At 56.7% G+C, this 13,661-nt stretch overlaps 1 long non-coding RNA gene across 7 annotated transcripts in view; it reads left to right on the top strand.

Moving 5' to 3' along the window:
- The window catches only part of LOC136110590 (uncharacterized), a 102,671-nt gene extending 96,611 nt beyond the window's left edge, over window positions 1-6,060 (top strand). For 6 of the 7 annotated variants that reach the window (XR_010652633.2, XR_011742007.1, XR_011742005.1 and 3 more), the window contains one exon: window positions 800-6,060. This is a non-coding gene — a long non-coding RNA (uncharacterized lncRNA). The remainder of the gene's footprint in view (window positions 1-799) is intronic. The other variant, XR_011742010.1, reaches the window with a different exon arrangement.
- The last annotated feature ends 7,601 nt before the right edge of the window (window positions 6,061-13,661 follow it).

Genomic DNA, 13,661 nt, shown 5'->3' on the forward strand with positions numbered 1-13,661 from the left:
CCAGGGTGCCCCTGTGCCTCCCCGCATGGCCCTGGCGCTGTGGGGGGGACAGGACACAGCAGTGCCAGGCCTGGCTGGTGATGGCCCTGCCATGGCCAGACAGCCTGGGCTGCCTTGCGCCTTTGCCAACTTTGCCGCCTCCGGCCGCTCCCGGCACATGTTGGTGCCCCCCGCGCTGGGGGCAGGATGCGGCCGGTTTCCTTCCCACCCACCCGCTCACACACAAAGAAGGACACGTACTGCGGCAGTTGTGGCTTCCCGGATCGCTCCTCTCCCCACTGGGTGGGACTGTGGCAGTTTCAGAGATCTGGGGGGAGCATGGGGCTCAGGGGGGCTGGTGGGACCCCGTGTCTCAGCAGGGCTGGGTTTCTCTTGGGGAACTGAGGCTCCCAAAATTGCTCTGCAGGCAGGCCAGGCTGCCCGAGGGAGGGACACTGGAGGTATCATGGAGGAGAAAGCAAGGTCTTCCCTCTTCCATTGCTTCAGCACGCTTCGGTGGGGGTGTAGCATCAGAGAACTGCAGAGAGGCCGCAGTTGCAGCCCCCCTGCATTGCAGGGCTGGGTTTGGTCTGTGGTGCAGAGCCCTGGGGTGGTGGTTTCGAAGCCCTGCCGCTGGCAGATCTTCGGGGAAACACCTCCCCAAGCCCACGAGACGCGTCGCAGGTCTGGGCTCCTCGTGGTCCAGCCCTGGCTCAGGGAGGCTCACCAGAAGTTCCCTGTGAAGGTCAAACAGTTTCTGGCCCAAGCTCACAAGGTGGAGACCTACTACTGCTCATACCAGGTATTTATTTCACTGCAGGACCCACACTTGTTGGAAATGCAGTGTCCTCCACCACAGAAGCATTACAAGCCCAAGGTGTGGGACTTTGCTGAAGCAATTGGGAGCTGGAGACCCTGTTTCCGCGATGCAGAAGCGATGCTGGCACTGCTGCAATGAGGTGGTGACGGGAGACGTGAGCAATGGGCAATGCTGACACTTTCCTCCTCCAACCCTCGCCCAGAGAACCCAGCACCGGGAAACAGCATCGTCTCCACGGACATGCCATGGCCAGACAAGGTAAACTGAGGGGATGAGTCCCTCCTCAGCCAGGTTTTGCCATCCCAGTCCTCTGTAGGACTTCTTCTGACATCTGTTATGTCACAGCAACCAGATCCTGAGTGGGACCGATTTTAACCACACAGCAACAGCAGTGCCATGTACCCATGGGAGAAGTCACTGATTTAGCAGACATGACCAGACCTGGGCGGAAAATGGATCTTGTTCCCCAAAGGCAGAGAGAAGGACAAACAGCTGAGCTGAGCTGCTGTTGGGTCGGGCACCTCTCAGGCTGCGTCCCACACTGTCAGTGTGCTGACTGTTTGGGTTTTCTATAAAACCCCCTTTCAACAGAATGTCCCTGCTCTGAGGGGCCCAAATGGGGCTCACCAAGGGTATTTGCCGTGTTTCAGACTCCAGGGTAACATCGCACCCTCCCAGCCAAGACAGCTGGAGCTGGGGAGCTTCTCTGTCACCAGCCCAGATCACTAGTGAGGAAAACGTGTCCGACCTGCTCGGTATTCCCTCGCACCTCCTTTCCAAGCATTGAAAGTGCTAATTAAACCAGAGCTGCGCTCTGGCATCTGCAGGGATGGGCCGCCTTTCCCAGCAGAGAGGCCGCTGGTCTCTGTGGGGACAGTCCCCAGTGCCACCCAACAGTGGAGAAGGTCTTGGGCTGCGTTGCTCTTTGCACCCAAATTTTGAAGACGGCTGGCACTGCCCTGGAGCTGGGGATGCTCCCAAAGGGGCACATCTACAGGCAGCCCCATGGACAGTGGGGTAGGATCATTGCCACCCCCAAAGCCACGGGCATGGTGCAGACAGGGCGCACGAGCTCTCCTCTGACCTCTTCCCCTCCGAGGTATTCGGACCTGGCTCTCACCAGAGAGCCGGGGTGGGCGCAGGGCGGGTATTTCCAGTGGACGGCAGGAATTCCTGACTCTCGGCCAGTTCTGGGCATTAAATCCCTCCTGGGAGGCTCAGCCACATCCCAAACTTCCAAAGGCACAAAAGCCCCTCAGAGGGCAAAGGGCTTGAGACGGGAAAGGGTAACTCTGCCGATGGCAGTGGGGAGATGGGGTGGATTATTTTTATTCGTGATTTTGCATGAGTAACCTGCCATTATTTCCTTAAACCCAAAGGAGCTAAAGAGCTGCCGGAGCAGCATTCATCAGGGTCCCGAAGCAGGAGCAAGGTGCCCGGCTCTATGGTCCATGTCCCAGCTGCCCGGAGGAGGTGTGCGCATCTCCCCGACTCCGTGGTGAGGCTGAGCTGTCCGTCTGTCCATCCACCGTTGGCTGGGAGAGCAGCTCATGAGCACTCACAGCTGAATGCTGCCCGCTGGGGAAACTGCTCCTCTGCTGGGCCACCCCCAACCTCCCTGGGGGGCCCTTTCCCCCCAGCCCTTCACCCCATCACCTGGGCTTGCAGGGAGAGCTGAGCCTGGTGGTTGCACCCCAAAATCAGCCAAGGACCCTGGGACCGGGCTGGGAACCACTCGCACCCTGCAGCCACCCCTCTCCACTGCAAACTCTTTGCTCCCCGTGCTGCGAGGACACCCGGGGCTGGGGGCAATGGGGACCCGGGGTGGTGGGGGACCTGCCGAAGAGCCCCTTGTGCTGGAGGGAGACCAGCTCTCTGCCGGCAGGGTATTTTTTTCTCTTCCTCGCTCTTTGTTAAGCTCCCTTTCAGCTGAAATGGCAATGCCTGGGTGTTCTGAGCTGACAATAATTGCTGCAGTCTAGACACTGTCTGGTATGAGGCACGGGGAATCAAAGAGGCCCCTTCTCTCACTGCGACTTTCACACATGCTCCCTCGCTCCGGCTCCTTCCTTCTCCCTCTCCCATGTTCCCTTGGTCTTTGCCTTCTTTTTCGTTTTCTTTTCTTTTTTTTTTTCCCCTTGCTCCCCTCTATCTGCCTCTTGCAGAGATGCAGGAGAAGCGTCAGCATCTTCCCCCCCACGCTCTCCCTCTCTGCCGTCTGTTCCTCGCTCCCCCTCTCCCTCGCTCGCTCCTTCTCTCATCTGTCTCCTCTCTCCTTCCTCCACTCTTACCTTTATGCTATTCCCTTCCTCCCAAAGTTAGCAGATAAGCAGGAGGGGGAGCTGGCTGTGCTGAGGATTTAACTCCTTCCTCACCCTTTTGCAGGTTCTCCTCCCCATCCCAGCCCCTCACTGGGATCCAGGGTGCCTCTGCTGCCTTGGGGTGCTGGGGCTGTGGCATTGGTCCTGCGAGAGGTTGAGGAGGTGTCTGCCGGGGTTGTTCTGGGTTCAGTGCAGCCTGGTTGAGGTGAAGGGAAATGATGCTCCTTCTCAGCACCTTTGCTCTCCCTCACACCGTGATGTCTCCTGGCCGCAAGGGAACCCATTTTTGGAGATGTAGGTTGCTCCTTCCAGCACCGCAGCAAACCCAAAGGAGGTGTTGTTTCCACCCAGCCCAGACCTCAGCAGAGCTTGCCGTGCTGCTAGGAGAGGAGGTTCACCCCAGCTCACACAGGGCTCTGTGCCTGGCATTTCCATGGGATGCCATGGCGCCAGTGCCAGTCATTGGCTTTTCCCTGTTAATGCTGTTAGCAGATAATTTTAGCTCAACTCTGTACTTCTATTAACCCCTGATCCCTGTGCGAAAGGCCCTTTTCCTGTAAAACCGAACAGAGAATGCCAAGTTTTGGTTAATGTGGATCTCATCACAGAGAATGGACCATAAATGCTTTTACAAGTGGGGAAACTGAGGCAAGAGGCAGTGAGCCCAGTGGGTCAGTCTGCCAAGGCCAAAGCTGCTGTGGGGCCACACGATTCCCCTCTGTGGGACCCAAATTTGGGGTCAGGCGTTTGTAAGCCGGAAGAACCGATCGTTTGGCCATTCATGGGCACAGGCGAGCAGCTCTCCCTGCGACCTCCTGCATCTCGGTGGTGGCCGTGCTGCTTGTTTACCATGGAAAAGTCGCATTAGGAAAGTATGTGATGTATTTTTAACTGTCTATAATGCAACTTAACAGCTGGAAAGGAGGAAGAAAACCAACCGCAGGCAATCAGGCAGATCTCTGCTGTCCACAAGCAAGGGCTCGGTGGACTCACGGTTTTTTGGCATGGCTGGGGACCTTTTTTGGGAAAAGGGCAGGAAACAACCACATCCTTGAGACAGGCTCTGACCTGGCGAGTACAGGACAGAGGACCCAGCAGCTCCTGGCGTGACACACTTGTCCCCAAAAGCCACCATGCTGTTTCTGTAGATGCTGAGCGCTGTGGCCAGGTCTGATTCCCCAATGAGCCACGTGGCTTGGCTGTGGTTTGATGTTGGGATTCTTTGCAATGGGGCTCACAGGGGAGGTTTCTGGGAGCCAGTGGGGGAAAGAAACGGCTGCTGGTTGTGTTTCCCGACATACCATCCAGGTAGACGTGCCCCTCCATCGCCAGTAACGGGTCTCTAATGGGGACCCTCTGCAGGGTGGGGGCTCCTAGAGCACAGCTGTAGGGTTTACCTGGGGTATTTGGGTTGGTTTGCTACCTCCAAAAGCTGGATCTTTAGGGAGCCAAGTTTGCTGCCATCATTGGTGTTATTCCCCCATGCTTCTTGGAGGACTTCTTCCACCCACCATGGTCCCCAAGACTCAGAGGAAGAGAGTAAGACTATTTCTAGCCCATCCCAGGGGACACCTCAAGCGAGGCTCATGCTGGCAGGGTGTAGGACCCACCGATGCTCAGAGCTGCTGCCATTCACACACCTTTTGGGGTGATGTGATATGAAGCCGGATGGCATCTCCTCAAGCTGGTAGGTATCTCTCTGGGCAGAGCATCACTGGACTTAGAAAGGGCTGATAATGGGAGAGCAAGTGGAAACACCGGCACAGTGAAGGGAAACAACTTGCCCAAGGTCATCCCTGGGCCAGCGGCAAAACCAGGAATAAAATCCAGTTGTGCCAAGCTGGTCCTTGGCTGGATTCACACATGGGGTTGCATCAACACTGCTGTCCCTGGGCAGGGACCATTAATGGGAGAAATAGTTTCTCAAAGCCACCGGTGTCCTCCAGAGCGACGCTACAGGCCGGGGGGCTGGTTTGCAGCTTAGAGAAGGAGAGGTCTGGATATTTGGGGTCCCTTTTTCCCTCGGAGCATCTTCCAAGCTCTGCTGGGTGGACAGCGAATGTGGGTGGATGGTGGCTGATAAGGCCAAGTGGTTAAAAACGCTGCCTTTATTTGGAAGCTTATCTCCAAATCTGAATGAAAACAGACGCAGAGGGAAGCCAGGGCCGCGGAGGGGGAGGACTCGCACCCCAGCGCGGTGGGGACCGGGGCTGGGTGATGCTGAACAGAGGACCTAGTGGGGTTTGGAGTCTGGCCGGCTCCAGCACAGGGGGAGGGTGAGATTTAAACGTTTTGGGGCAAAACCAGGGAATCAGGGCGAGACTGTTGAGTCCTGTGCCCAGGGAGGGGGAGCCTGTGGGGCAGCTGCAGTCCCCCTCCCAATCTGGGAATCCTCCTTAGTTTGTTGTTGTTGTTTTTGGTTTTGTTTTAATTACAGGCTCAGTGAGGAAGAAAAACCTTGAAACCAAGGAAACAAGGAGACAAAAAGGAAAATGTTGGCTCCTGCAAGGCAGATCGAGCTGGCTCCAGCACCCAGGGGTGAGGGTGGGTGCTGCCCTGACCCCTCCTCCGCGGCTGAGGAGCAGAAGGTGTCCAGGTTGAGATGAAATAAAAAACGAGATGATGAAAGGAAGGGTTTGTGCAGGAAGGGATGAAGAGCTTCACCCTGGAGGGTGCCGAGCCGCTCAGGAGGCTGCTTTGGTGCAAGAGGGATGATGGAGGAGGCGAGTGAAGGTTTTAGGTGATGCTGTGGGGCAGAGAGCAGCGATGGTGGGCTCGGCGATCCCACAAGGAGCTGGACTTTCCAGACACCAAAATATAATATTATCAGACCAAAAGTTATGGGGCAGTGGGCTGGGAAAACTGGGCATGAGATGTGCATGTGTGTGGATGTAATCCTGGCAGTGCAAAGCCCCATAAATCACAGCGGTGCAGAACGAAGCTCTATCGAAGGAAATTCTTCCTTGCCAGATTGGGAAATTTCCCCTCAACCATCTCAATTTTCCCTACCAAGCGGCAGAGACGCTGGATCCTGATTATGGCGATTGCAAACCCTTACCGGGGAGCCCGGTGTTGCGCAGGAGGGTTCACTGCCCTGCAGCCCATGGTGATGGGGGTGCACGGGCACAGCCGTATATTTCCCCACATTTTGGCTGATGTGGAGCAGCACTAAGGATCTGGGGGTGCACACCGCCATTGCCCCATCCCTCGCTCTCATTCCCCCCATCCACAACCGGCCTGGCCCATCTCTGCCGTGCTGGGGGAGCGTAACTTAATATTTTCCTGCGCGTTCCCCCCAGAGGGTTTTTTCCATTACACAGGCAGCGCAAGAGCGGAGCGGAGCTGCCTGCTCACCCGGCTCCCCCGCCTGCAACCTCTGGCACCGCTTTTCCAGCGGCACATTGTGCAAATGTAACCTTTCAGCGAGCCCCTCCTACGGCAGGAAGCCGGGGGGGCTCCGATCCTGCCAGGAACGCAGCCGGCGCGGAGCTGGAAGGCAGCCCGTTAATCAGAGCCGGCTGACAGCGAAGCACACACAGCCTGGGCAACAGATTTCTGCTCCCTCTCCCTTTGCTCGCTCAGCTTTCGCCTTCCCGCTCCCGCTCGCTGCGGCTTGGTGGTGCAATCTGCCCCGCCGTCCCACCTGCCTGCCTCCCCATCCTCATCCTCACCCCCATACCCATCCTGCTCCTCATTCTGCTCATCCTCATCCTCCTCCCCATCCTTATCCTCATCCCTATCTTCATTCTCATCCTGCTCCTCCTCATCCTGCTTCTCATCCTGCTCCTCCTCATCCTCATCTTCCTTCCCATCCCCATCCTCATCCTGCTTCTCCTCATCCTCACCCTCATCTTTCTCCCCATTCCCATCCCAATCCCCAATCCCCATCCCCATCCCCATCCTTATTCTTATCCTTATCCTTATCCTTATCCTTATCCTTATCCTTATCCTTATCCTCATCCTCATCCTCATCCTGCTCTTCCTCATCCTTATCCTCACCCTCATCCTCTTCCCCATCCTCATCCTCCTCTTCATCCTGTTCCTCATCCCCATCCTCCTCCACTTCTTCCTCCTTCCCAAGCACTTGCTGTTCCTCACTGTGCCCGTGCTGCTCAGTGAGGGGCTGCTTGGGGTCCCCGGTGAGGATTTGGGACCGGCTGCAGGGAGCAGCCGAAGCGTGTGCCGGAGCATCCTGCCCGTTACCGGCTGGCAGCGCTGTGCTCACGGATGCTGTGCCGGGGGATGTGACCTGGGTCTGGCTATGGGTCTCAGCAGTGAGCCCCCTCCCCTCCCCAAGACCTTGTACGGGGCCCCCCATCCATGTCACCCACCTGGGGGGCTCCCTGTGACACTGTGTTGGGTGTTTGATTTTGGGAGCTGCTGAGGGCTGGTCTGGGGGTGCGAAGGCTCTTCCAACCGCCCCCAGACCCATCCCCAGCTTGGCCGGTGGGGCCAGAACTGCAAACCCCTGCGTTTATTTTTCATGTCTGGTTTCTTCCCAGTTTCAAAGAACTAAAGCGCTGCATTGTAGCATCTGTTTTTGTGGTATTTCCAGCCCAGCTGGAAGCAGGAGGCACTCGAAATTCAGATGGAAAGAAATAGTGGATCTGGTGAGATTTTGTCTTCCTGCCAAACTCACCAAAGCCAGGATGCCAGGAGAGCCCAGCTGTGGGCGCAGCATCCCAGGGCCTCACCGCTTCCACCCTCTTCCCACTTGCCATTCTTTGCTCATCCCAAACCATCCTCTCATTCCCAGTCACTCTCAGGACGCTGCACAAAGCCTGACCCTGCTGTCGGAGCCGGGAACGGGCAGATAATACAAGTCGCCGAATTTATTTCACCTTTTCCTCTGGTTGCGAATTGTCCGGGAGCAGATGGTGATTTTCTCAAGTGTATCCGTTATTCGAAGTCACTCACTGAGACAGCGATGGCTCAAACAAATCCCAGGCCCCCTGCAAAGCCATCATTTGGTCTTTCCATCTGCCCAGCCGCCGCCGTCGGCGTGGGCTTGGCTCCCGCCAGCGCGCCGGAGGGCAGCAGGAGGCAGGAGAGCGGCGGATGGGGTCGGCCCCGGCGCCTGCATCTTCCTCCTGCTTCATCTCTGTGCAGGGGGGTCGGGATCCATGTCCCAGCTTTGCTGGGGTTTGGAGCTGCACTGGCTCGCTCGCGCAGTGCCTTCCCATGCCCACGGTGGGGTGAGCTGAACTCACTGGAGAAGTGCCCAGTTGTGAACTGGGAAGCTGCTTCTTAGGGGAAGATGCCAGTGGCTCTTCAACGCAGCCGCTCCCTGCCTGGATGTGAGGGCAATGGGGGATTCCCTATCTTCTCCTCTCCCACTCCCTCTCCTCTCCTCTCCTCTCCTCTCCCCTCCTCTCCTCTCCTCTCCTCTCCTCTCCTCTCCTCTCCTCTCCTCTCCTCTCCTCTCCTCTCCTCTCCTCTCCTCTCCTCTCCTCTCCTCTCCTCTCCTCTCCTCTCCTCTCCTCTCCTCTCCTCTCCTCTCCTCTCCTCTCCTCTCCTCTCCTCTCCTCTCCTCTCCTCTCCTCTCCTCTCCTCCCTCTCCTCTCCTCTCCTCCCTTCTCCTCTCTCCCCTCTCCACTCTCCCCTCTTCTCTCTCCTCTTTCCCTCTCCCTTCCCTTTTTTTTCCATTTCCATCCCCATCACAGCCCCAGGGGGACCCGTTGCCCTCTCGCCAAGGTACCAGAGCCATGTGGGGAGCACTGGGAGGGCTGTGAATGGTTCACAAAGGGTGAAAACTTTGAAATGCAGTTTTCCTCTCCCCTCTCCGCCTCCCCCTGGGCTAAACAGACCCCCCTGGCCGGGACATGCCTCCTGCATCCCAAGAGCTGCCTCCTGCATCCCACAGCTTTTGTTCCTGGGTTTTTGTCCAGGGCTGGGACCCCCCAGCCCCCCCAGGACACCCATGGTGACAGAGTCCTGTGCTGCCTGGGATGCTGAGAGGGAGGCAGGAGGTGAGAGACGCTCACTGTGTCCCTCACTGCAAGGCTTGGGGACATCCCATGAGCCACCTTGGTGGCTTTCGGTGGCCTCTGACCACTGTTCCCTGCCACTGTTCACCTGCCACTTTCTGCCCATCTCTGGGAGCTACTAATGGGACAGGTCCTGGTCCATACTGTCCCCACCATGTCTCCTCCCATGGGCAGTGCCACCAGCTTGTGGCCCCCCAGGAACACCCCAGCACCCATGGGACCCTGCAGGCAGAGGGACACCAGCCGCATTCCCCTCACACGGACCCACAGAAAAAACCTAAGCGAAAAGTTTGTGGGTTTTGCAGAAGCCACTGCCCCTGGAACCCATCACCTGGCGTTTCATTTACATCCCAAAAGCCACTTTAATCACACCCGGGGAGGGTTCCCTCCGGGGAACTTCCTTCTGGGGCAAAAAGTTGGTGGAAAAAACCCCTTTGAACAGTCAAACAATCCTGATGTGAGGGAGGGGACCCCAGTGCCAGCCCCAAACCACCGGCCCTGCTCCCAATGCTCTGTGCAGAAGAAACTCCGGAATTATCTCAAAGCAAAGGTGAGACTCAAAACAAACCTGCTGGAAACCAAAGCCTGACTTTGCCCTGAGCAAAGCGTTTCTCTGGTGACCACATTTGGAGGAAAACAGGATCCTTTAAGGTGTCCCCTGTTGTTCCTGCCTTGCACTGGGACTTATAACAAGAACATACCTTTTTTATTGGTTGAAACTTTGAAAATGTCCCTAGGATGGGCAAAAATTCTTTGCTCCAGCCTTGCATCCTGCTTTGTGTCCCTGTCCCCACCAGTGCTGGTCCAGCCTCTCCAGCCAACTGAGCCAGGGATGTGCAGAGCCCGTCCAGATGATAAAAGCCGCCTGATTGCAGCTCCCTCCACCATGGATGGGTTATCCAGAGGTGGAAAAGGCCCCACGACACCCTGACCCCAATGGGAGCCCTGGCAGGGGTGGGTGATGGCTGTGGGTCTGGGGGCGAAGCTTGGCAAAGGACAAATGCAGGAGCCTGGCAGCACTCAGGGGTCTCATCCTATGCGGGGCAGAGCCCTTTTTTCTCCCGCTGATGTTTTCATTGCTTCCTCAAGGAGCAGCTTTGGAGCCGGGGTGAGCACCAAGACCTCTGCTCGCCTCCTTGTCACCTCCACCTGCGGGACAGCCCAGGGACGCTGAGCCCCGGCGGGGCGAGCGGAGGAGGAGAGCAGCCCCGCGGCTGAGCACCGTGCTTGTCACCCAGACAAGAGATCAATAACTAATTTCACTGCAGCAGCAGCGCCAGTTTTTTTCCAATAATTGTGAGCTGGCGGTGGGGAATGAGGCTCTCAGCACCGCTCCACACCAGCCTGCGCCCGATCAATGGCCACACCGCTGGGGCAGCAGGAAAACTCATTTTTCTCCTTTTCTTTCCTCTCTCCTGCTCCATCTCTCCTCCCCGGAGCGGCGCTGGCTGCGCTGAGAGCTGTGTCCCCACGCCGCGTGGGATGTGGGCTCGGGCTGTCCCCAGCTGTCCCCAAGGTGGTGGTAATGGCTGAGCCTCCCGTGCTGCCTCAACAACCCTGAGCCCTTTGGTCCTTGTCACCTGCGGGCTGGCCCCGGCTCCTTGCGCAGACCACCAGCCCCAGCAGCTGGGATGAAGGTGGCAGAGGAACATTTTCTCCGCAGTGGGATCAGGGGCTCTTGAGGGTGCCCTGGCTACCAGGCTCTGACTTTTGGTGGCCAAGTGGTGCCTTTATGTGGTCCAAACGTGGCCCATATTTTTGTAGTAATACAGAGGGCAATCTCTAGGTTTTCCTCCCCTGAGAGGCTGGTTATTCCAGGACATGAGCCCTGCTGAATGTCTCTGTTAACCATCAGTTACCTCTTCTGCTTCTGTAACCCCACCATGCCTCAGTTTCCCCTGTATGTATCTGTAACACAGGAGGCTGAGAACATCCCCTCCCACGCCACTACAGGTCATCATGGGCTCCATACCTGGGTCAGAATATGTTGCTGGTTTCCAGTTCACTTGCTTTTGGGGTCTCCAGGCAGATCTGTGGGATCTTGTGATCCAGGCACCCATAGGGAGCGATGCTGCAGCAGCTCCTGAGAATCGAGAGATGCTCAGGCAAGAAGGGGCTCTGGGGTACCTCTGGATTTCTCCAAAACCTCAGCGGGTTTTGGACGAGGTGCTGCGCTGGGGCACTGCAGTGAGGAAGGTTCGGCAGTAGCTTTGTCACCACAGCATCTTCCAAGCTCGTCCAAGCACCGTAGACCCGACATAGATGGCAGCAGTGCGGCCCCTTGTACTTTCTCCCTAATTTAAGACCCCCCTCCCTGGTTCCCCAAGACCATCCCCATGAATTAAACAGGACCTTCACTGCAGAGCAGTGATTGCTGCCTGCATAATTTCAAAGTTTTATCGCTTGCCTTGAAGGCAATTATTGATTGGGGTCCTCTCCACCTGATGGAGCTTTTAGGATGGCCTGGGCTGGCCAAGCAAGGCTGAAACCTCTGTCTGCCCAGCTTAGCCAAGCTGTGGCTTAAAACCTCCATGGCAGAGGTGCCAGGACACCTCTGCTCCCAGCAGAGTCTCCATGCGCATGTCCACACCAGAGCTGTTTGCACGTTGAGATGCTTTTTGGCTTCTCAGTCTCATCCCAAGAGATGGTTCCTGCCCTGGCCAAGCAGGGTTAACCCAGAGGATTGTTCAGGGAGGGTTTGAGGTGTATTTAGGGAATTGGGCAAGGGCAGTTTGGGAGGTTTCTGCCCTGCCGAGGCTCCAGGTGCGGATCTCCATGGGAGGTGGGCTGTTGCTTCCCCCATGCACCCACCAGCACTGGGCACCAGGCACAAGCCGGAGCTTTGCCCACCCACCCCTCACTCAGTGCCAGGTCTGGTGGCTGGGAATCCCCTTCCCATGGCTGTTTGGCCCCAGAGAAAACACAGCAGCCAAGCCATGGCCTCAGATTTGGCCACTTTTTCCCAATTTCTGTGCCCTTTGGGCCCCCCTTGTTTCATTCCTGGTTCCTCCGTCCCCTGCAGTCCCAGTATGTGGCTGTGCTGGGGTTTGGGGGAGCAGGAGGGGGGTGCTGGGAGCACCCACGGCTCCTTTAAGAAACCCACAACCGGCTCCAGGAACCAGCTCAAGGTCACAGCGGGAACCTGCGGACTTGGCAGCAGCCAGCGAGGGAGGAGGGATGGAGGGAGCGAGGAGGAACGGAGGGAGGAGGAAAGTAGCCCGGGGTCAGCATGAAATCACGGCCAGGGAGAGGGGATGGTAAGGGAAGGAAGGTAGGGTTTTGGGGGGGTCCCACCCATGGGTATCCCCCAGGATCACTGTGGCCCCAACCCTGGTGTCCGCTGGTGCAGAGCCCTGCGCCCTCCTCGGTGCCATCCGAACTGCCCGAGACCAGGAAAGTCCCCATGTGTCCCCAGAGCCACCCCGAGAACGCTGGAGCCGTGTCCCTCCCATGGGACTTCCCAGGCTCAGTGGGAGGTTTTCCAGGCTGTGGGATTGGATGCTGCAGCACAGCCCAATCCCAAACTCTTACCTTATTTTCTTTTTAAGGCCAGTTTTCTTTTTAAAGCAGCAGCTCCTGGAGTCCTGCGATCGCTGCCGAGTTTCTGCCTTTGTTTCAGGCCAGAAGGACCTTTAGAGCCGTCCTTGCTGCAGAGCACAGGGGGGAAAAGTAAATCTTTAAAGGCTCAAAGCCCAGAAGTTAATAAAAATAAATAAAAAGCTCTCAACGTTGCATTTTTTTAATCTTTGACATGGAAAGAAATCTCACAATTCTGGGTGCTCACCCTCAGGGCAGGTAAAGCTGAGTGAAGCGAAGGCACCAGAGGTGAAGATAAACCCTCTTGGAGCCGTGATGCTCTCAGCTGGGTTGGCCTGATCCTGCCCCAGAGGCTGAAGCACCTTTAGCTGCATTGGGGGTTGCTGGCTTAGCACATCTGGGGGCTTTTTGGAGACAAACGGGAGCAAAACTCGAGCAGACCCGATCCTGAAGGGTGGCTGTGGCCAGGCTGGGGCTGTGGCTCCAGCTCATTCTGGGGTTGATTTGGCGACGCCTGATTTTAATTTTCATCAGCAGAATTAGTTTGTGGAGTATTTTCCCTTTCTCCCCCCCTTCCCTTCCTCTCCTTCCTGCTTTATACAGAGAATTTGATCATTTCTCCCAGGAGCTCGGCATCATTAACATTCACCCCCTGTGCTGCACCACCAAGTGCCGCCGGCTCCGGTACCTGACCCGGCTCAGATGAGACCTGGGCATCGGCAGCTCCAGCACCCCCAGCGCCACACTGGGCTGCCCCAGCACAGCCAGGAATGTGGGATCCTGACGTCCAGCTTTGCTCTGCTGGAGCTTGGGCTTTCCAGGAAAATGAAGAGCACCCAAGCCAGGAGCAGAGGTCATGGCCAAGTCTTGCAAGATTCAGTGGTTGAAGTCATGCAGATTGGTAACCTGGGGCTTTCCCAGTGTTGCATGAATTTGCAGGCTTTGGGCTTTCATTAGTTAAGGTTTTAAAACATCATTATTATTATTATTATTATTATTATTATTATTATTATTATT

This window comes from Patagioenas fasciata, chromosome 20 (assembly GCF_037038585.1).
Source record: "Patagioenas fasciata isolate bPatFas1 chromosome 20, bPatFas1.hap1, whole genome shotgun sequence".
Lineage (NCBI taxonomy): Eukaryota > Metazoa > Chordata > Aves > Columbiformes > Columbidae > Patagioenas > Patagioenas fasciata.